The sequence below is a fragment of the Pelobates fuscus genome, chromosome 4, assembly GCF_036172605.1.
Source record: "Pelobates fuscus isolate aPelFus1 chromosome 4, aPelFus1.pri, whole genome shotgun sequence".
In the NCBI taxonomy this organism is placed as follows: domain Eukaryota; kingdom Metazoa; phylum Chordata; class Amphibia; order Anura; family Pelobatidae; genus Pelobates; species Pelobates fuscus.
Window position 1 is genome coordinate 268613308 of NC_086320.1, and position 22929 is coordinate 268636236.

Sequence of the window (22929 nt, forward strand, 5' to 3'; positions counted from 1 at the left end):
CGACCACATCTCTGCTGGGCATGGGACACCCTCCATTTCAGCTTGCGGAGCCACTGCCCGAAACACGTCCCACTGTGAACGAGAGAGAGCATTGGCCATCACATTGCGAACAACCCAACAAGACACATTAAGCCCCAAACAGCGCAGAACCAAGCGCCGCAGCAAGCGTACCACAGGGGGGGAGGAAGCAGTCAGCCGATTAATAGCCTGCACCACCCCCAAATTTTCACAATGGAAATCCACCCGTCTGTCCTCAAGCAGGGAACCCCACACCCCCAAAGCCACCAGAATAGGTAAGAGCTCCAGAAAAGCCAAGTTCTTCTGGCCACGAGTCAGCGCACCATTTGGAGCCCAGAATGGGAACCAAAGTTCCGAGGGAGCCCTTCCGTATGCCAGGCCTCTGGCCACGAGTCAGGGCACCATTTGGAGCCCAGAATGGCCCCAAAACAGCCAAGTCAGTCCGTAATGTAAGCCGAATAAAGTGCTGCGGGCGAACGACCCCAGACGTCGCCAAGCGCCTGTTAAAGATACGCCATTGGAGTCCAGAATGGCCCCAAAACCCGCCGAGCCAGCCGCAAGGGACGTGTAAGCCAAAAGAAGTGCTGCGGGCGAACAACCCCAGACGTCGCCGCCACTAAGCGCCTGTTAAAGATACACCCCATGGGCTAAATCCGACAGGCAAAATTAGCTTCCCCAACAGAGATTGCAGGCAGCGTAGTTGGATCTTATGCTGCCCCATAGCCCGTGACACCGATAGGCGCAGGTCCAGGACCTTGTCTTGGGGCAACCGACATTCCCCGGCCACCGAATCAATTTCGATGCCCAGAAAACTAAGGGACGTGACCGGACCCACAGTTTTATCATGAGCCAACAGAACATCGAATTGCTGAAACACCTCCCCGAGAACCCGCAGCAGCAGGGCACAGGCGTGCGACCCTGCCAGCCCTACACACAGGAAATCATCCAGGTAGTGCAGGAGGGAAGCGACCCCTGCTTCCCTCCGCACTACCCATTCCAGAAAAGTGCTAAAGCACTCAAAATAAAAACATGACAGAGAGCAACCCATAGGGAGGCACATATACACAAAGAACTGTCCTTCAAAGGCACAGCCCAGGAGATGATGGCACTCCGGATGCACCGGAAGCAGCCGAAAAGCAGATTCCACATCCGCCTTAGCTAGCAATGCCACATCAAAGGATGCGTAGGAGACCCTGCAAAGCTCAGCCGAGATGTCATCATTCACCGAACCCCCTTGAGGGTAGGACAAATGGCGATATTTACCGGGTTCTTAGGCACCACGCCCAAAGGAGAAACCACAAATTAGGCATGGGGGGGTGGAAACCGGCCGGCCATCCGGCCCAAGGAGACCTCCTTATTCAGTTTTTCCCGTACCACCTGAGGGAATTCTCGCACGGACCTGAGGTTCCAAACGGAGAGCAGCGGCAGGCGCTCTGAGAAGGGGATCCAAAAACCCTGCTCAAACCCTTCCACTAGGATCCGTGCCGCCGCCCAATTCCTATAAAGGTTGAGCCACGGGCGCATCGCGTTTATGAGTACCGGGGCCGTCGCCCTTAGCCCCCATGTCCCCTTTCTCGCCAGTTTTGCCCCGCTTGAAACAGCGGGAGGCAGGATGGGCCCCACCGCAACCGGAGCACTAGTGCTTAAACCGGCAAGAAGACCCCCACTTACAGTGACTATCATTAAACTTCCAACAACAGCCCGGCTTCTGATTGGGGGCCGATGGGGAGGAGGATGAGCCCCCAGCGTCCCCCCCAAGAAAAGACGAAAAGGCGCCTTGCCTGGGGGCTGGACGGGTCATAACTGAGAGCCAAAGGCCAATATCCATCTGGTCCTACGACAGCAAGGGACGCACTGCCAGCCGCTGCTGAAACTGCTCATCATTCCTCCTCCAACCCAGCCCCCCATAGGTGCGACAAGCGTTCCAGATCGTGTCCTGATAACAGAAAAACGCAGAGTATTTCTAGGGAGACTTCTCCCCCACCATGCTGGCCAGAATAGAGAACGCCTGAATCCAATTCCCAAAAGTTTTGGGACTCTTCCGATAACTGTATTTTTCCCTATCCTTTTCGGACTCCTTACTGTCTCTTTCCGACACGGGAGGAGTTTCCTCCAGCAGCAGGAGGGAAAATATTTTGACAAATTCCCCTTTCCAAATGTTTTCCCTTGTCTCCTGCTTTAAGTGCAAGCCCAGAGGGCCAGACCAGCACATGTAAGCAGCGCCACGCGCCACGTCCGCAACACCTGCCTCAAGAAAAGCGTCGACCGCCGCAGCAACAACACTGGACACCGTGGGTACAGGGGGACCCAGGGGCAAAGAACCACTACCCCCCACAGATAAGGGCCTGGGGGTGGGGGGTGAAGACTAAACCGTTGGAGGGAGCTGTGCGCGGGACCAAACCGACCAAAGCTGACCATCAATAAAGGTGTCCCCACTAACCGCCGCCCCCTGCTCCCACTGATCTAGAAACCCCCGCAGACCTGAGAGGAACCCCCTCCAGCCCGGCACCCGAAGTGCCAAAAGAGGAGGGAACACTGTACTCACCGGTTGCAGCCTGGCGGTCTTAACCCGGCACTGCACTCACAGAAGGCTGAGGTAACGAAACAGGGATTCCAGCACCCATAGAGGTCCCCAGCTGTGTTCCAGGTGCTGAGGTAAGTGACCTGCAGGGGGGGAGGGGGCCCAGTCAAGGTAGAGGGGGGACCCAGAAAGGATAGGAAAGGGACCAGAGGAGGGGAAGACAGGATAGGAGGTAACAAAAAAGGAGGAAGGGTCCCAGGAGTGAAAGAGATGGACCAGCGGGCCCTGCCAGGGGTAAGCTGGGCCCCCGGGAAGATACACCGGGGGAAACCACATGGGGAGGAGAGGGGACAGGGGAGGTAGAGCACTGGGAACCTTCCTCACTGGCAGAGGAGGCTCCCGACCTACAAGGGGACCCCCCCCGAGCCCCCAACAGCGGTAAGGCCCTCGCGTGCCTACTTTCCACTAGGGCCCCAGTGGCAACTCCTCCATCCCACCGGCCATGGGTGGACCTTGAGCGTTGCCGGGAGGCCGCCCGCCATCCGGAGAGGGTCACCCGCCATCCACCGCCACCGGCCCACGATACACCGCTGGCGGCTTGGACGGGAGGTGCAGAGGAAGCCATCTGCATCAGGCCTCAGAGCAGCAGGCCACGCAGCAGGAGAAGTCCGGACATCAGGCCTCCCTGGAGTAGGCCGTGCCACGCGCGCGGTAGTGGAAGGCCGCAAATCCCGGCCTCTGGTAGCAAGCCTGGTGATGCCTCGGGCCTGGGCTCCTACTCCTGAACCGGGCCCGAGCAGTAGTGTCTGGGGTGAGCCTAACTGGCGGGCGAGAACGCCGGCCAATGCTAGTGCGGCCCCCAGGGGCAGGGGCCGCAGGGGAGGCAGCAGGGGAGACCGCAGGGGGTGCTCCAGGGGGAGGTAGGCCACCGGGGGGGCCCACTCCGGCAGCCATACCTTGAGTAATGTGCCCAAATTGCTCCCTCAGTTGCCGACCACCATCCAGTGCTGCAGCAGCCCTGAGGGACGCCAGGATCGCCTCAATGTCCATCCCTCAAGCTGTGAAAACCGACAGGCCCAGGACAAACAGGAACAGGAGGACAGGAAGCTGTTTGCTGGCCCGAATCCCAAGTGGCACTGAGGTAAGACCTCCCTCCACTAACTCACATAGAACATAATCCCACCCACACATTCTTTCCAAACCACACCCACGCATCTATCCCTAGACTCCTACTTGTGCCCTTGTCCGCTTAGCTGCCCTATCTCCGCAGGGCCTTGTTTAATTGATTAAAACTGCACTCTATTCTATAAGCAACTTTTTATGTTATGTTGTGAATTATTCCAGACATATCACCAGATGTTTGATGTATTAATAAACAATGATCTTACTAAATGTGTCTCAATTGCAGTTGGATATCATATATAAATATAAAGCAATATATGGTAAATTCCATTATTATAATTACTGTTAGTAGTAGTTGTAGTAGTAGTACTGGTTATTTAACCCCTTAAGGACCAAACTTCTGGAATAAAAGGGAATCATGACATGTCATGTGTCCTTAAGGGGTTAAGAGAGATAGATATTGATGCACATCTGTTTTAATTTTTATGGTTTTATTACTTGTTCAATATATTTATCAAATGACCATGAGCATGAAAAATTATAAATGCAAAAATATCTTTACACTTGGTGTGATGTGCCTGTCATGATGCCACGTGCCATTTGGGTGATATATTAAGTGTGGACCGCTGCCCATTTTTTTTTTCTTGGTGGAATGGTGTCCTTCAATGGACGAAGATGAAGGTTACTGAATCGCTAGTGCGCCATCATTTGCAGAAGTTCTGGAGAAGGTTTGTGACACTGGCCAATGAGTAACCTCTCCATATTAATTAGGCTCCGACCACAGACATGTCTTTCCATTTTGTTGTTTTGTTGAAACCATAAATAAGTTACTGATAATCTAGTCATTTTGTTTTTGACTTAGCTTGTATTGCCTGTCCTGATCTCCATTATCTTGGACTTTGACATGCTCTCCTGTTTTGTCTCCTTTCTCTTATCTTTGCTTACTCACACATATTGTCTTACAATTTGCAGTTGTGTTTCGCCTCCTCATAAGCACGGTCCTGTCATAAGCACCCATACTTCATTTCTCTTTCTACCTTTTATTTGCGATAGGTGTGTTCGGGTCATTCGTAAGTCCTTACAGTATCTGTTGTAAGGTATACAGTATGCAAAATGGATCCCACATGCCTACGTCAGGGGTGCCCAAAAGGTAGATCACCAGATGTCTCAAAACTACAATTTCTATCTTGCTTTGTCATATTAAAGTAATTCTAAAGGCATGTAAAGCATCATGGAAGTATTGTGGATCGGCTGCAAAGGCTATGAATGTGTTTTTCAGGAGCACATGGCGCTCATTGCCCTGATGAGATTATCCATACCAAATCACATTCCCAGATAGTTTACTCAGTCACAACTCACATGTAAGAAGATCTGGCGATGTTTATTCGTCGTATGATCTGTAGAATGTGCAGTTACAACAGATAAAAGAACGATTCTTCCATACAGATAGGAGAGATATCACAAGTCACATATAAATGTACAGCATAGAATACACTAGAACAGGAGAGGGGGAGGGGAGTATCTGAATCAGCATGCAAACTATGGAGTGGCCCAAGAGACAAACTTAAGATGAACATTAAAGAAACAGTACATTATAATAAAACAATATCATGTTTATCACAGTTTATAGCCGTGGAGCTTCAACAGTGGCATAGTTAACAGTTATAGTACCGTACGGTCTGGTACTCTTGCATAAGTCACTCGCTTGGGAGAAGAAGTACCAATTCTGTGATTGGTCGTGAGAAAGTCCACGTGGAACCTCCTTTGGTTATCTTAATCTCAACCTTCCGAACCTTTCCATCATCGCTGGGCATTACGCTTGTTACGAGACCCATAGGCCACTCATTGCGACAGACTTCTCTATCTTTTAGAAGAACAAGGTCGCCTACTTTGAGGTTGGGCTTGGGTGTTTGCCATTTGGAACGGCTTTGAAGGATATGCAGGTACTTTTTTCTCCAGTGGTGCCAAAACAGGTTGGCTAGGTGTTGCACCTGTTTCCATTGATGCCTGTAGGTATCCTTCTGGTCGATCGCAGCAGGAGATATCACAGTAGTCCCAACCTTCTGAGTAAGGAGTGTGGCTAGGGTAAGAATCACTGGCGAATCAGGATCAGAAGATACTGGTACTAGAGGCCTTGCATTAATGATGGCGGATACTTTTGAGAGAAAGGTACTCAAAGTCTCGTGAGTCAATAGTGAAGACTTGCGGTCCTGTAACATGGAATCGAGAATTCTTCGAGCGATTCCAATCATTCGCTCCCAGGATCCTCCCATATGTGAAGAATGTGGTGGATTAGACAGCCAAGTATATCCATTGTTTGCTAAGAAATTGTCTAGTTGAAGTTCTTTACAGGTGCCAACGAAGTTGGTACCACAGTCGGATCTTAGCTGCTTGACAGGTCCTCGGATGGAGAAGAATCTTCGTAAAGCGTTGATGAAACAAGAAGAATCCATTGACTCGATCACTTCAATATTTACAGCTCGTATACTGAGACAAGTAAACAACACGGGCCACCTTTTGCTGTTGGCTGCTCCACCACAAGTCTTTTGAGTTACCACGGTCCACGGACCGAAGACATCAACTCCAACGTAGGTGAAGGGTGGATCTGTGCTTAAACAATCAGCTGGCAGGCTTGCCATTTGTTGTAGTTGGTGTCTACCTCTTAACTTGCAACACTTGACGCATTTGAAAAGCAGGGAAGAAACACATCTTTTCATTCCAACAATCCACAAGCCAGCTGACCTGATAGCGCCTTCTGTAAACTGTCTACCTTGGTGTTGTATTAGTTCATGATGGTGCCGGATTAGACGAGTGGTGATGTGATGCTGACTTGGTATGATGATAGGGTTTTGTTCCTTGCTGCACAGGTCAGATTTCTCTATTCGACCTCCAACTAGCAGCAACTGATTGTCATTGACCACAGGGTTTAGATTAAATAGTGAACTATCCTTTGATAAAGGTATTCCACCTTTGAATCTGTGGAATTCTTCCATGTACACTTCTTGTTGTACACAGGGAATGATAACCTTTTCGGCACGCTCAATTTCCGTTGCGGTAGGATGGTTGGTACAGATATGCCAACCATGGCACTCTGATGTTAAGCTCCTTTTAAAACAATGGCAACATGAATCAAATAAGCAACAGCCCTAATAGCTGATGACCAGGTTGAGAAACGTTCAAAACGATGTGACTTGAGTTTTGGTTCTGGACTCGTAGAGGTATGCAGTGTGGTGTTCATAGACCTTATTTCTTTATCATCATCAGGATGTACCAGTTCGTAGGTAACATCGGTGGAAATTTAGTAGGAGTTTTCATAAATAAATCTTGGAAGCGACAGCCACAAGCAGCCATGGAGAGCTGCTGGGGATATAGCTCTTGTCCCATAATCAGCAGGATTAAGGTCAGTGGGAATATAATGCCATTGCTTTGGCAGAGAGAACCTTTTAATGGATGTAGATTGTTCGGCAGCTTCTCTCTCGGGAGGCGAAAGGGTAGGGGTGCTACCCAATTATTGGAATCTTCCTGAAAGAACTTGTTGTCCATTACTTTAAGGAATTCTTTGCCTTCTACTGAAGGAGCAAACATGTTGTCTTTGCTGCTTGCATTGAAAACTGTAGAGCCAAAACTGTCATTGTATGTGTGGGAAAGGTTTGTGTTGCCTTGTTGCAACTTGCAGCTAGTTACTTTCTCCTTTACCCAGCAGTGATGTGGGCATGGCTCAAAGTGAGTGTTATGACCATTTGGCAATACATTTGTCTTGAATGAAGAAATGTTAGTAGGCCTTTTCATTTTGCCTATACAGACATTACCTATGATGACCCAGCCTAAGTCCAGGTACTGGGCAAACGGAGCATCTGGGGGTCCACTGACCCGCCTGTGCACCTTGTGGACCCTTAGAATATCTCTTCCAAGCAGAAGAAGGATTTTAGCATCTTTGTCAAGTGTTGGTATTTCGCTTGCTATTGACTTTAGGTGAGGGTGGTAGAAGGCAACTTCTGGTGTAGGTATTTCTTCTTTGTTGGCTGGTATCTGATTGCACTCTACAAGTGTAGGTAAGGACAATTGTAAGTTATCTCCTAGAGAGGACACAACAAATCCATGGGCCCTTCTTCCAAAGACCTCTGAAGTGCCGCTACAAGTGCATAAGGTGTAAGGGTGAACCTCTCCTCTTATGCAAAATAGATCAAACAGTTTGGATCGGGCAAGTGATCGATTGCTTTGATCATCTAAGATAGCATAGACCTTTAAAGTGTTTTCTGGCTGATCCTTGTGGTGGACATTCACTAGGCATATTTTAGCACAAGACTTGTCACAGTGGTCTTCCCCACAGACTTCAGTGCATGAGGAAAAAATCATGGTGGAATTAGGCACCTGATCTGTTCTCTTCCCGCCGTGATTTGACCTGGGAGAAAGGTTTGCAGGTTGTGAAGGATTGGACTCAAGTGGATGGAGAGCTTGAACATGGTCCTCGGAACCGCACTCTATGCACTTGATAGGGATTTTACATTCCTTGGCGAAGTGATCAGTGGAAGCACAGCATCTATAACATACCCCAAAGACCTTTAGGAGTTCCTTTCGTTCTTGTAGGGGCTTCTTCCTAAAGCCGATACATTTTTTTGAGGGAATGTGGCTTCTTGTAGATAGGACATGATCGGTTTGGGTTTTCGATCTTGCCGCTCTTGTTTGAGGCGGGAGCTGAGGTGGGAGCGGGAATAATGTCTGTCTTCTTAACAGACACGGGACCTCTATGGTTCCTGTAGCTGATACGTAGCTTGTCACCTTTCAGTGAGGGAGTACTGAACTCACCAAATGTAAAACTAGGATCGTTCTTGGTGTCAGCAATATTCCTGACAAATTCGCAGAAGTAGGAGAAAGGGGGAAATGAAACCTTGTTTTCCCGTTTGTATTTTGACCCAATTTGGATCCACTTTTCTCGTTGGCCATACGGAAGCTCGTAAATGATAGGGTTAACTCCTCGAGCAGTGTCCAGATAACTGAGGCCCGGTAGTTTAGGGTCAGTTTTGGCAAGCTGGTCTTCGAGAAGAAGGTCACTGAGTCTCTGGAACTCTTTGTTGTCCTTACCGGATATCGTTGGGAAATTTTCCAATCGTTTGAGCAATGCATTCTCTATGGCTTCAGGACTACCATAACTCTGTTCTAGATGCTCCCATGCAGCAGTGAGACCTGCAGTTGGATTGTCGATGTAGACTGACCTGAGGCTCTTGACACGTTCTGTAGATTGTGGGCCAAGCCACCTGATCAGCAGATCCAGCTCCTCAGAAGCAGTAATACCAAGATCACCTATTGTAGTTTTGAAGGCAGCTTTCCAGCTTCTGTAATTTTCAGAATGGTCATCGAAGCTTACTAGGCCTGACTTGGTGAGCTCTCGTCGAAGTATATACTTTACAAACTCTGCTGTATCAGTTGCCTCTGACTTTACGTAGGAGGTCGCTGGTTGAATGTTGCGGATTGCGTTGTTTATGGTATTGTTGTGAAAAGACTTCGGAAGATATGGTGCAGCAAGGGCGTTCAGCTGAGTTGTTGGGTTAAAGTCTGGAACGATACTATTAGCAGGAGGTTGGTGACTTGCTTGCAGATTGGTGTGCCATTCTGTGACATATGCAGAATCAGCATGACAGTCGGGCGCTGCACTGGGGTGTTTTTGCATGTAGGAAGTTGCTGGAACAGCTTTTGCCTGGTGGTGTGGTGAAGTCCTTGTGTTGTCGTGAAGAATGGAGGCAATTGAGTGCTCGCTGCTGTGGTTTAGAACATAGTTCTTAGTAAGGATCTTCCATATCTGCCTTGATGCTGACCCTTTCACTAGCATTTTCATCTGCACAGATAGCTTGTTCCAAAATCTTTAGTTTTGCTGCAGTTGCTCTGTTCCTTTAAAGCTTTAATTGCTGCCCTTTGACGTGCTGTCTGAGCTTCCATTGCTGCCGCTTTGGCTTGCATTGCCGCAGCTTCAGCCTGCATGTCTGCTCTCTTTTTTGCATATGCAGCCTGTACTTTGCTAGCCTCTGCTTCTGCTCGGGCGTTTATAAGCTGTTCACGAAGCGTTGAGTGCATTGAACTTCAGGATCTAGAGGAACTTTTAGAATGTCTGGTGGATACGGATCTGTGAGATACGGTGTCCTGTGGCTGCGTTAATTTTGCTTCTGCCTTTGCTTTAGATAGCAGGATAAAGCTTTCTCTTTCCATGTTAAGAAGCTGGACATTGTTAAGTTGCTCTAATGAATCCTCAGTGTTAATGTTTTGCAGAATAGTTTTATATTTATTGCTTGTAGTCTGGTACAGTTCATATGAAGCAGAGAGATGCTTTATGGCGCACTCTAGTTGCAGTACCTTATGGCTGGGACATGAAATCACATCAACGTGGGTGAGGATTTTATCCCAAATCTCCTTCAAGCTGGTTGATAGTTCAGTTCTCATGGATTCATAGTTCTCTTTAACTTTCCAAGTGGGTTTCACAGAGCGTTTAGCCAGTGCACTGGGCTCTGGGTTCTCATCCTGGCTTTCTCCATGGGGTGCATGCTGTGGTGTTTCATCACATACTGAGCCTTTTCCACTCATGATGGCCTGAGGTACACAGGCTTGGCTGTAGCAGTGAAGTGTGTCTGTATACTGTGTGGGGCTGTTACAAGCTGTGCTGGGGTTGTATGCAGACTTCTCATACAATACACACAGTTACACTTCACTATGATCTGTCCTGTGACGCAGCGATCTCTGTACAAGCTGCTGGATACGTTCTTTTACTATTGTGGACCGGCTGCAAAGGCTATGAATGTGTTTTTCAGGAGCACATGGCGCTCATTGCCCTGATGAGATTATCCATACCAAATCACCTTCCCAGATAGTTTACTCAGTCACAACTCACATGTAAGAAGATCTGGCGATGTTTATTTGTCGTATGATCTGTAGAACAGGAGAGGGGGAGGGGAGTATCTGAAGCAGCATGCAAACTATGGAGTGGCCCAAGAGACAAACTTAAGATGAACATTAAAGAAACAGTACATTATAATAAAACAATACAATGTAACATGACAGGAAGTTGTAGTTCTATAACATCTGGGAATCTACCTTTTGGGCACTCCAAGTCTATGTCTTCTTTTTTGCACAGGAAATATTTGTGCTCAGATGTTAATGTTCACTTAACGTGTCCATACGAGGCATATTTTTTTTTTTTTTTAATTCTTTATTTTTGTTGTGCATGCAATAACAGTAATCCTACTCAGCCACAATAGCCGTCGCAGGCAAAATGATAACAGGTATAATAAGCCTGATATGGCATTTGAATATACAGCACAAATTTTTGGTTATAATGGTATGAGGGTTAGACAGTGGAGAAACATAACATATTATAAGAAACAAGCGTTGTCTTTAGCGTTTGTAGTACAATCGATTATGCGTTCAACGATTATAAATGAACAGGCTCAAATAGCCCCACTCCTATAGCGCTTTCCAGGCAATCAAAATTTTAACGTCATTATATAAACAGGCTGTAGCATTTTTTAAGTGTCGGCAGGCCCCACTCTCAAGATGATACTGCACTATTATGAACCATGAGTTAATGAGGTAAGAGGCACAGTGATATATCAGTACATATGTACATTTCTAGTGGTCTGTAGTAGAAAGAAGAGCATTAAATATTAGATTGTAAAACTAAACATATTGACATATTGCTTACAAGTAGTGTATACTAGTTAACATGCTAATTGACGTATTGCTTATAAGTAGTGTATACTGTGGTACATGTTAATTGACATATTGCTTATAAGTAGAGGCATATTTTTTTTAACCAAACTTATCACTAAATATTTCAAGGCAAAATATAAACAAGAAAACTTTTTAAATAAGATGTAATACAATATTATGTTGCCTTAAACATTCATCAATATTTGAAAGTGTCTCTGATGTAAAGTACTGTACTCTTTGTTCAGTTCCATAAACACCAAGCAAATAATGCAGTTAAAATTCTATTTTGTACGATGGTACCAATCTGTGGTTTATTATTAATCCAATATATTTTGCCTCGTGCTGATGCACACAATACTTCTCTTAGTGATTTTAAACATTAATTTTGTGTTGTATTTGATCATGTATTATGATCACTATTTCTTTATGTAGAACTTTCTTCAAAGTGCTTTATACAAATTGAAAATCAATGGTAGTGGGAGAAAAAAAGACATGAAAATTGCAGTGCAGGCAGAATAAAAATATGAATAAATATTGGAAAATGTGTAAAAACAAGGTGGTGCTTAAGGTTAAATATAAAAGAAAGAAGGAACAAATAGGATGCCTAATCTGATTTGAACTTACATGGTTATGGATTGTTTCAATCAAAGTAACATTATATTAGATTAAGCCTTTTGTAATATCAACACAGTGATTTTAGAAAGATAGAGAGTCAAAGCCACATATATATATATATATATATATATATATATATATATATATATATATATACAGAAAATGAAAAATCAAAATGCACTCACAGGTCTTCTTAAGTGGAACACTTGGTGCTTTATTGTTTCATAACTGGTGTACAAAAATCAATCGACGTTTCGACCCTGCCGGGTCTTTTTCAAGATCACCGGCAGGGTCGAAACGTCGATTGATTTTTGTACACCAGTTATGAAACAATAAAGCACCAAGTGTTCCACTTAAGAAGACCTGTGAGTGCATTTTGATTTTTCATTTTTCTGTATATATTTGATGCCAGCAATTTGCACCCAGGCATATTAAGACACGTTTATTGTCTTTAGGAGAGTGCCAAGCTTTCACTTGTATATATATATATATATATATATATATATTCATATATATATTCATATATATATATATATATATATATATATATATATATATATATATATATATACATATATATATATATGTGTATGTATGTATATATAGATGTATGTATGTATATATATATTTGTATGTATGCCGGTGAAATAGCTCAGTGGGCTAATGCATCAGCAGAATCTGTTCTAACCCTTTGGTCGTACCCTCTCTTCAAAATGCCCTAAATATAGATTTTGAGATGTATAACTATATATAAGGTCCCTTTAAATTCATGCTATGGTATCTCAATATGTAGTCTTTTTTAAAAATAGTTCTGTTTCTTTTTTATTAAATGATATTAAGATGAAATTGACCATCAACTAAAACCTCTTTCCTTCTCTGTTTTATTTATTTATTTTTTTATGCATGTACATGTATACTTTGATACATGTATTATTGATGTCTTGAGCCCTAATGTTTTTTTGTTTTTTTTTTATAATTCTTTATTTTTATTGATGCATTGAGAAAGATACAGTCATACAATCGATATCTGTTTACATTAGTTCTCGGAAGTCGTTCTGTTGTTACAATATCTCAAGTGTTACACTTTTAGCTTTCCAGAGACAACAGTAATTGCGGCAATTTCAATATATTGACTGTTGTGCATCAGTTTTATATCTTAACGGGTAGGGGAGAACTTGGTGGTTGTGTCGAGGGGTCTAGTCGGTTGGGGGAGGGTGTGGGGTAATGTTAGAGTCTGAGGTCTCCTGGTGTGTTGGGAGTCTGTCTGTTCGGTCTGATTGTGGGTTGTTTTCTAGGTGTTCTTTGGGTTTGTGGGGGCGTCTAGTCGATAGTCGTAGTCCGTCGTGGGTTCAAGGTCTGTGCTGTAGCGGTCCTCGGTGCGTTGCGTTTGCTTGCTGGTGGCTGTCGACCGTGAGGCCTTTGACATTGGTATTGGGAGTGCTGGTGTATGGGTAGGGTGGGGGGCGGGGGTGGGGGTGGAGGTAAGCAGGGGGTACAGTGGGGGTTAGAGAGAGAGAGAAGAGGGAGGAAGAGAGAAGAAAAGAAGAAAAAAAAAAAAAAAGAAAACACACAATGGGGGGTGTTCCCCAGTCGGGGGTCGATGGTGTTTGGTGTTTGTCTCCTGGTGTGGTGTGCCTGTTGGTGAGTGAGTGGGGTTTCGCCCTATTATGCAGAGATTGGAAATTTGTAGAACCATGGGTCCCATATTTTATGGAATTGTGTTGTCGTATCATGTACCATCGCGGACAGTTCGTCCATTTTTATTGCATCTGTAATTTTCCTCTTGATGATCTCCATGGTCGGTATGTCTGGGCTGCCCCATTTTTCTGCTATTGCCCGTCTGGTTGCTAGGGCTATCCTAGCTACTAGCTTATTCTGTGCTCTGGGAATGTCTGCGTGTGGTTTGGATAGTAGCCATATCCATGGGTTGAGTGGGATATCTGTGTGTAGGATGTCGGAGGCCAGGGCTGCGATCTGTTGCCAGATCCGTGTTATGGGGGTGCACTCCCACCATAGGTGGAGGTAAGTCCCCTTGTTGCCGCAGCCTTTCCAGCATGCGTCTGATTCCAATCTGCCCATCTGTTTGAGTCTCAGGGGGGTGAGGTACCATCTCATTAGTGTTTTGTATGCCTGTTCTTTGTGGGTGACACATATAGAGATTGTGGCTGTGGCCTCCCAGATATCTACCCAATCTGATGGGTCCTCTGCTGGTCCTAGATCCCTCTCCCAAGCCGACACGTAGGATAGGGTGCCCTCTTTTATGTTCTGGATAATGTGGGAATAAAGCGTGGAGATTTGGCCCCTCTGGATTGGTGCATGCATACATTGTTTCTCAAAGGGGGTTAGTGTGGAGTTGCTTGCTTGTTTGATTGCCGGTGAGTCAAGAAAGCTTCTGATTTGGATATATCTAAAGTGGTCGTAAGTTCTGAAGGGTGTTGTTTGTGGTAGGTCCGTGAACGGTATCAAGTGGTTACCATTGAAGAAGCGGTAAATGCGTGTGAGGTTGTTATCCTCATATCGTGAGAAGTCTCTGGGTGTCATCCCTGGCGGGAATTGTGTGTTACGGAGCAATGGAGTTAGTGGGGATACTGGGTTTATAAGGCCACTTTTGTGTACTACCTTATCCCAAACTTTGATGGTGTTGGTTACTGCTGGGGTCGTCTTGGGCATGGGTGGTCTGGCCTCCTTTGGTAGCCAAATATATAGGGAGGGGAAGTCGCTCCCGAACGTGTCGTGTTCCAGGTCTACCCATCGTTTGACCCCGTGTGGGGCGTGCAGGTTTTGGGCTTGCGCGATTTGCGCTGCCTGATAATAATTGGTGAGGTGTGGTAGGCCCAGTCCCCCTGCTTTGTTGGGGACGTACAGGGTTTGCCTCTTTATCCGTGTGCGCCTGTTTGACCATATGAACTGATCGATAGAGGTCTGTAGCTTTTTGAAGTCCGGTGCCGAGATGGGGATTGGCAGCGCCTGAAATAGGTATAATAGTCTGGGCAGGATATTCATTTTGACCGAGGCCAGCCTGCCCAGCCATGATATCGGCATATTTTGCCATGTTTGTATATCTCGGGTGAGTTTGTGTATGGTCGGCGTGTAGTTAAGTGTGTAGCACTGTGTTAAATCCGCCGGTAAGTTGACTCCCAGGTATTGTATTTGGATGGTGTCTAACCTGAAGGGGTACTGTCGTTGGAGCGTTTCTAGTGTGTGGGCGTCTATGTGTAGGGGTAGAGCTTCTGTTTTTTCGATGTTGAGTTTGTACCCAGATATGTGGGTATAGTCTTCTAAGGCCTGTAGGAGCGGGGGTAGGGAGTCGGTAGGTTCCGTAATGGTTATAAGCAGGTCGTCGGCGTACGCTGCTGTTTTGTATTCCTCTTCTCTGATTTTAAGGCCTTTTATGTCTGGGTTGTGTCTCAGGTTTTGGAGAAGCGGTTCTAGGGATAGGGCGAATAGGATTGGGGATAGGGGACAGCCTTGGCGCGTGCCATTATGGATCGTGAAAGCTGGGGGTTGTGTAAGTGGCAGTAAGAGGTTAGCCTGTGGTGTAGCGTATAGGATTTTCAGTGCACTTATGAAGCCCGCGGGGAAGCTAAATTTTTCGAGTGTGGCGAACAGGTAGGGCCAGAGCAGTCTGTCGAAAGCCTTTTCGGCATCAAGGGAGAGTATGAGGGTTGGGATGTGTCTTGTTTGTGCATGCCAAATGAGGTCGAATGTTCTCCGGGTGTTGTCACTTGCCTGTCTTGTGGGGATGAAGCCCACCTGGTCGGGGTGGATGAGTCGGGGAAGGTGGGGGCAGATCCGGTCCGCTAGGAGTTTGGTAAATAGTTTTATGTCAACGTTTAGGAGGGAGATGGGCCTGTAATGTCCAGGTTCTAAGTGAGTTTTATTGGGTTTGGGGAGGAGGCAAACGGTGGCCTGTAGCATTTCCTTGGGTAGGGGGCTTCCCTGCAGGATGGCATTGTATAAGTTGCATAAGTGAGGGACTAGTGTGGGGGCGAATGTTTTATAGTAAAGGCCAGTGAAGCCGTCTGGGCCCGGGCTTTTGTTCGGTTTTAAGGATTTCATTGTGCCTGCGAGCTCCTCCGGTGTTACTGGTTCAATCAGCCGTAGTGCTGCCTCTTCCGTTAGGGAGGGCAGTGGGGTCTGGGTCAGATAGTGGTGTATCCGTGCGTTGTGTGCCCGGGGGTTCTGGCGTGTTTCAGCGTCATGGTCGTATAGATTAGAGAAGTAGTTTTGGAACACCTCTGCTATTTTGTCTGGGTCTACCGTGGTTGATCCGTCCGGGGTGGTTATTTTGTCTATCTGTTTTTGGGTCGTTCGTTGTCGGAGTTTGCGCGCTAGGAGGGTGTCGGCTTTGTTAGCCTTGTCATAAAAGAGCTGCTTCGACCACAACAGGGCTTTGGTGGAGTCTTTCGCCATGTATTCTTTGATGTCTGCCTGGCATTGTTTGATTTGGTCAATTATTGCTTGTGTGGGCTCTATTTTGAGTTTGGTTTCTAAGGTTCGTAGTGTCGCTAATGTTTGTTCCAGATGGGCTGTTTTTTGTTTTTTAAGTATGGTCGCTTGGTTTATTATGGTGCCCCTGAGGACGGCTTTGTGAGCTGCCCAGAGGGTGCATTTGGACTCTACCGAGTCTGCATTTAGGGTGAAATATTCCGTCATGGTTTCAGCGATTTTCTCCCTGATCTGCGGATTATGGAGTAGGGTGGGGTTGAGCCGCCAGGACCATGGGCGTGCAGTATTTGGGATGTTGAAGGTTAGTGTGATGTCTGCATGGTCCGACCAGGTGATCTGGCCAATATTCGTGGATTTTAGCATGGGTGCCATAGCTGGGGAGATTAGGAGAAGGTCTATGCGGGAGTGTGATTGATGAGGGTGCGAGTAAAAGGTATAATCTAGGTCTGTGGGGTGTTGGGATCTCCAGGCGTCTATCAGTTGCGTCCGAGCTAGGAAGGTGGCGAGGAGTTTATCTGCTTTTGCCGTCGGTTGGTGGCTGCGTGTGTGTGTCCGTGGGCGGTGTCTGTCTACTGCTGGTGATGGGGTAGCGTTAAAATCCCCTCCAATCACCGAGTGGTGGGATGGGAAGGTCGTCAAGTGGGCTCTGAGGGTGGTCCAAAATGAGCTGGTTGGTTTGTTGGGTGCATACACTGATGTGAACGCGTAGCGTTGGGGGCCGATTCTACCGGAGATCGTGAGGTACCTGCCCTGTGGATCAGCTATTGAGCGTTGGATTGATAGGGGGCATGTTTTCCGGATGATGATGGCAACTCCGCTCTGCTTGCCCGTTGGGGAGCTAGCATAATGGGTTTCCCGATAGTGTCGGCTCAGGAGAGGGAACTGTTTGGCTTGGGTGAAGTGCGTTTCCTGGAGTAGGAGGATGTCGGCTTTTGATCTGTTAGCCCATCGCATGAACTGGAGTCTCTTGGAGGGGTTATTCAGGCCCTTGCAGTTGATGGATAGGCAGGTTGATGGATCGGCATCCTGTGTTGTGAGGTTGTGTGTGTTCTGGGGTTCGGAGAGAGAGGGAGAGAGGAAGACGAAAAGAGAAAAGTAAATAAAAATATATGAATAAATGAGAATAAAGGGCAGAAGGGGGGTGGGGTGTGGAAGGCGGTGGTGGGGAGGTGGGGTAGGAGTGCCTGGTCTTATGAAATGGTTGCCAGGTAGTATGTGGGCGGGGTGTATCTCTTCTGTATGAGTGTGAGCCCTAATGGTTTTTTGATGCACATATGATGAATAACACCGTGGACTCAATCAATGAACTGAGCTTCCGTATTTTCTGAAATGGAATGCACAAAGCTGAGCTTTGGAACTGAGCTTTGGAACGCATATACATTTACACCTTGCCCCCCCCCACACACACACACACACACAATCCCTCCAGACATATTCACACACACACAGCACACACAGCACCCTCAGACACACACACACACACACACACACATACACACACAGCACACTCACCCACATAGCAACCCTCAGACACACACAGCACCATTAGACACACACAGCACCATTAGACACACACAGCACACTAACAGCACCCTCAGACACACAAACACACACAGCACACTAACAGCACCCTCAGACACACACACACTCACCCACACAGCAACCCTCAGACACACACAGCACCATTAGACACACACAGCACCATTAGACACATACACAGCACACTAACAGCACCTTCAGACACACACACACACACACACACAGCACACATATATATATACATATATATACACACACACTATAGCACCCCTCACACTGCACCACTATACACATTACGCTTCACGCTAGATCCCTTACCCAACTCTGGATCATCTAATCTACACACAAATACACACAGTAGATCCCTATACACACTCTAAATCCTCTACACACACACAATCTCCTATACACACTCTGGGTCCTTTACACACTAGATCCCCTACACACACACACACTGCACCACCTACACACACTACATTTCTGACATACAAACTCTGGATCCCGTATGCACACACTACATTCCTTGTTAACAACACATGCTACATTCTCTAAACACACACTCTCTACAACCCTTACACACACTACAGCCGGTATGCACACACTCGCTTCATCCCCCAATACACACTATGCCCCCTATACACACACTCTCTACAGCCCCTAGCACGATACGCTTTCCTGGCCCTTTTGTTCTCTGGTATCCCACTTACTGAGACACCAGAGACAAGTGAAAAGCAAACACAGTGCAAGCATGTTATTAAATTTGCTTGCGCTTCGCAGACCAAATACAGGGCCTTTTTCTCATGCTAGACCTCTTCAGCAGGGCTCTGCGCATTGAACTAACATGCTCACTTTGAAAGGGGGTGTGCTTCTCCTTAGTGATGACAAAACACACCCTCTCTTGCCCCGCCCCCTTCTCAGGGGGCTGCTGTGATTGAAAAATGCCCGGGCCGAATTTTTTTCAAAGTCCGGCCCTGCATAACTCCCAAACTGTCAAATGGACATGTAGGGACACTCTATTTTTGCAGGTTTGAGTAGAAGTGTGGTCAAGGTCAAGGCTTTTCTATTATTTACTAGCAACATTTTATGCAACTAAACAGGAACTTGGAACAGGAGCACTGTATTTTATTTACATGGACGGAAGCCCATGGAACAGCGCAGTCAGGGGAGTGGGCCTTGACAGAGCCAGGAGTAGGCAGGGGAGTAACCAGTTAAAGGGGCGTGGTTATTTGTAAATGGGGGTTGGATAATAGGAGTATATTAAGCAGCCATTTTATGAGTAAGGGACATTTTAACTAAACTGACACTTACCTGGTAATTGTTTTTGGCAGGTCTGTGTTGGTTTTTCTTTTGTCTTTCAGATCATGGCATCGATGGAAGAAATCCTGGAGGGAGTGAGAGCTGCTGTGCGGGATAGAGGACTGGCCTGGCTTCATGAGCAACTGGGGGCTCAGGGTCCCCCCCCCTACAACCCCTGCGGCGGCTGCACGGCGTTCCATGAGGAGGACGAGACCGCCCCAGCGGCTGAGCCCAGGCATGGAGCCCGAAGTCGTCAGATGAGGAGCCCGTCAGCGGAGTCTGTTGGGGCCCTGGATGAGGTAGCGGGCCCCAGCGGAGTGGAGGTACCGCGGCCGGCACCGTCTGTTCGACGCGGTGCTGGCCGGGCGCGGGCAGCAGCTAGGCCGAGGCCTACCACGCGGTGCGCACCCCGCCGGGAGGCGGCAGGCGGGACGGTTGCGGCTGGAGCCAGGACACAGAGCGGATCGGATGGAGGGAGGAGTTCTTAGACATGAAGGAGGAGGACAAGAAGGACGCGAAGAAGGAAGAGGAGGAGAAAAAGCGTAGGTATCGGAAGATTCCAAAAACGTTTGGGAACTGGCTAAGGGCTTTTTGTATCCTGGCCAGCGTGATAGGGGAAAAGTCGCCGGATAAATGCTCCCAACTGTTTTGCTACCTAGACGGGATCAGGGAAGCGTACCGGACTTATGGTGGGGTCGCCTGGTGGCGGTACGACGAACAATTTCGCCAGAGGTTAGCGGCGAATCCCAGCATGCGGTGGGATCAAATGGACCTTCCCCTCTGGATGCGGCTCATGATGGCCTGGGGGACCTGCATCGGCCGGGCAAAAGAAAGGCTTCTGTTGGCTCTTTAACGAGGGCCAATGCAAGTGGGGAATGTCGTGCAGGTTTAAGCACGAGTGCTCCGGTTGTGGGGGGGCCCATGGAGCCAGTCGGTGTTTTAAGCGAGGTAAGTCTGCACCAGGAGTGGGAGCCAATGGAGCGTCGGCCCCCTCCGCTGCCGCGGGGGGCAACCCCGGTGAAAATAGGCGAGATGCTACCGTGGCTAAAACAGTACGGTAAACATCAGGACGCCGAATTCTTATGGCAAGGCTTTACGGAGGGTTTTTCAATACCGTTTCAGAGTAGGGATGTGGGGAGGTTATGCAGTAACCTCAAGTCGGTAGGGGAGCACCCGGGAGTTGTGCGGGACAAGTTGCTGAGGGAGGTGCAACTGGGTAGGATGGCAGGGCCGTTCGAGGCTCCGCCGTTGCCTGACTTGAGGGTGTCCCCGCTAGGGGTAGTCCCCAAGAAGGAGGCGGGTAAGTTTAGGTTGATTCATCATTTATCATTCCCGAAAGGGGCGTCAGTAAATGATGACATCGATGAGGCCCTGTGCTCCGTATCGTATGCATCATTCGACCATGCTGTCGAGTTGGTTCGGAGAGCAGGGCGAGGGGCTTTGATGGCGAAGGTGGATGTGGAAGCAGCATTCCGGCTCCTTCCTATCCACCCAGACTGTCACCATTTGTTGGGGTGCCTTTTTGAGGGTAAGTTTTTTGTGGACCTGTGCCTACCCATGGGTTGCTCCATTTCATGTGCGTATTTCGAAAAGTTTAGCACGTTCTTGGAGTGGGTAGTGCGTAAGGAAACGGGCGGGGGTACGGTGGTCCATTACCTGGATGACTTTCTGTGTGTGGGCCCGGCTGGGTCCGACAGATGTGCCCAGATACTGCGGGTTTTTCAGAGGGTAGCGCAACAGTTTGGGATTCCTCTGGCTGAGGACAAGACAGTGGGCCCGACCGAGTGCCTGAGTTTTCTAGGGCTGGAAATCGACTCGGTCGTGGGGGAATGTAGGCTGCCGGAGGAGAAGTTGAGGGTGCTCCGCCAGCAGGTGAACGCGATAAAGGGCGCTAGGAAAGTTACGCTTCGGGGACTGCAGTCCTTGCTCGGCAGCCTTAACTTCGCCTGTAAGGTGATCCCTATGGGTAGGGTTTTTTGTAGATTGCTGTCTAGGGCTACCTGTGGTGTTCGACTACCAAGTCATTACATCAGGGTGTCTGTAGGCATGAGAGAGGACTTGGACATATGGGACCGCTTCCTCACTAAATTTAACGGGCGGGTGTTTTTCAGGGATGCGATGAAGGCATCTGGCGACGCCGGGCTGTTTACGGACGCCTCGGGGAGCGTTGGCTTTGGGGCTTACCTTGGGGGCAAGTGGTGTGCCGAGGTTTGGCCTAAGGCTTGGTCCGAGAGCCCCTTGATTCGGAACCTTGCCTTTTTGGAGCTTTTTCCAGTAGTGGTAGCGGTATCGCTCTGGGGCAGGGAGCTCAAGGACAAGAAAGTTATCTTCCACTCTGATAATATGGCAGTGGTACAGGTAATTAATAGTCTATCGGCTTCGTCCCTTCCAGTGGTGAGGTTGTTGCGGCAGCTAGTGCTCTTGTGTATGTCTTGGAACATTGTCTTCAGGGCGCGGCACGTGCCGGGTCTGCTGAATGTGGTCGCTGACGCTCTGTCTCGTTCGCAGTGGGAGCGGTTCCGGGAAGCAGCACCGGACGCGCAAGCGAAAGGGCAGGCGTGCCCGGAGGAGATGTGGCGGCTCGGGACGTTGTGCTTGGGCGATACATAAGGAGCTTGCTGGCACCGGGGACTTGGGCCGCTTATACAAAGGTTTGGAGTGAATGGGAGGAGATGATGTCCCAGGCGGGAGCAGGCGATTCCGCAGCCGGTAGGTTGGATACGCTGTTGTGGCTTCTTTGCAGCTTGGTGGCAGGTGGGTCGTCCCCTTCTAGGGTAGAGTGCTACATGTCTGCTTTAGCTTTCCTGTTCAAATTTAACGGGTGGGAAGACTTGACAAAACATTTTTTGGTGAAGCAAACTTTGAAGGGATTCAAGAAGGGCAGGAGGTCTGTGGATACGAGGAGGCCGGTGTCCTTTGCCACCCTTCAAGGGTTGGTGGGGTTGTTGAACGAAGTGTGCAGTTCGGCATTTGAGGTAACTTTGTTCTCGGTGGCTTTCGTATGGGCTTTCTTTGGGGCTTTTTGTATTGGCGAATTGGTGAGCGCCAATAGGTCGGGGGCAACGGGCCTCCGGTATGAGGATGTGGTTATCGAACAGGACAAGGTCGTGATTTGGCTCCGGCGCTCGAAGACGGACGTCTTCGGAAAGGGTAAGAAAATTGTCCTGTCCTCGCTACCAGGGTCTCCAGTGTGCCCGGTGGTGTGTGGGGACATGTTTTTGCAGATTCGCCCGAAGGTTGGTGGTTGCTTCCTGATTCACGAGGATGGGAGAGCGCTGTCGCGCTTTCAGTTCTTGCGAGTCTTCCGCATGGGGTTAACGAGAGTGGGCTTGCAGCCCGGACAATTTGGTACGCACTCCTTCCGTATCGGGGCTGCGACTGAGGCGGCGCGTCTCGGGCTAGGGGAGGAGCGGATAAAGCAGATTGGGAGATGGGAATCCATCAGGTTCCGTGCATATGTAAGGCCGGAAAAGTTGGTGTGAATGGAATGTTGTGGATGTGGGAAATGGGTGCTCTGCCGGTTAACTGAATTTGTTTCCTTTCAGGCTTGGTCGCTTGGCTGGTGGGTCACTCGTTTGTCTACTGGGCGGAGAAGAGGGCCGCAGTTCGGAGACAAGGCACACAACTGGGTTTTCTTCTGGACACAGTGGACCTTCGGTGGTTTGGTTTTCGGG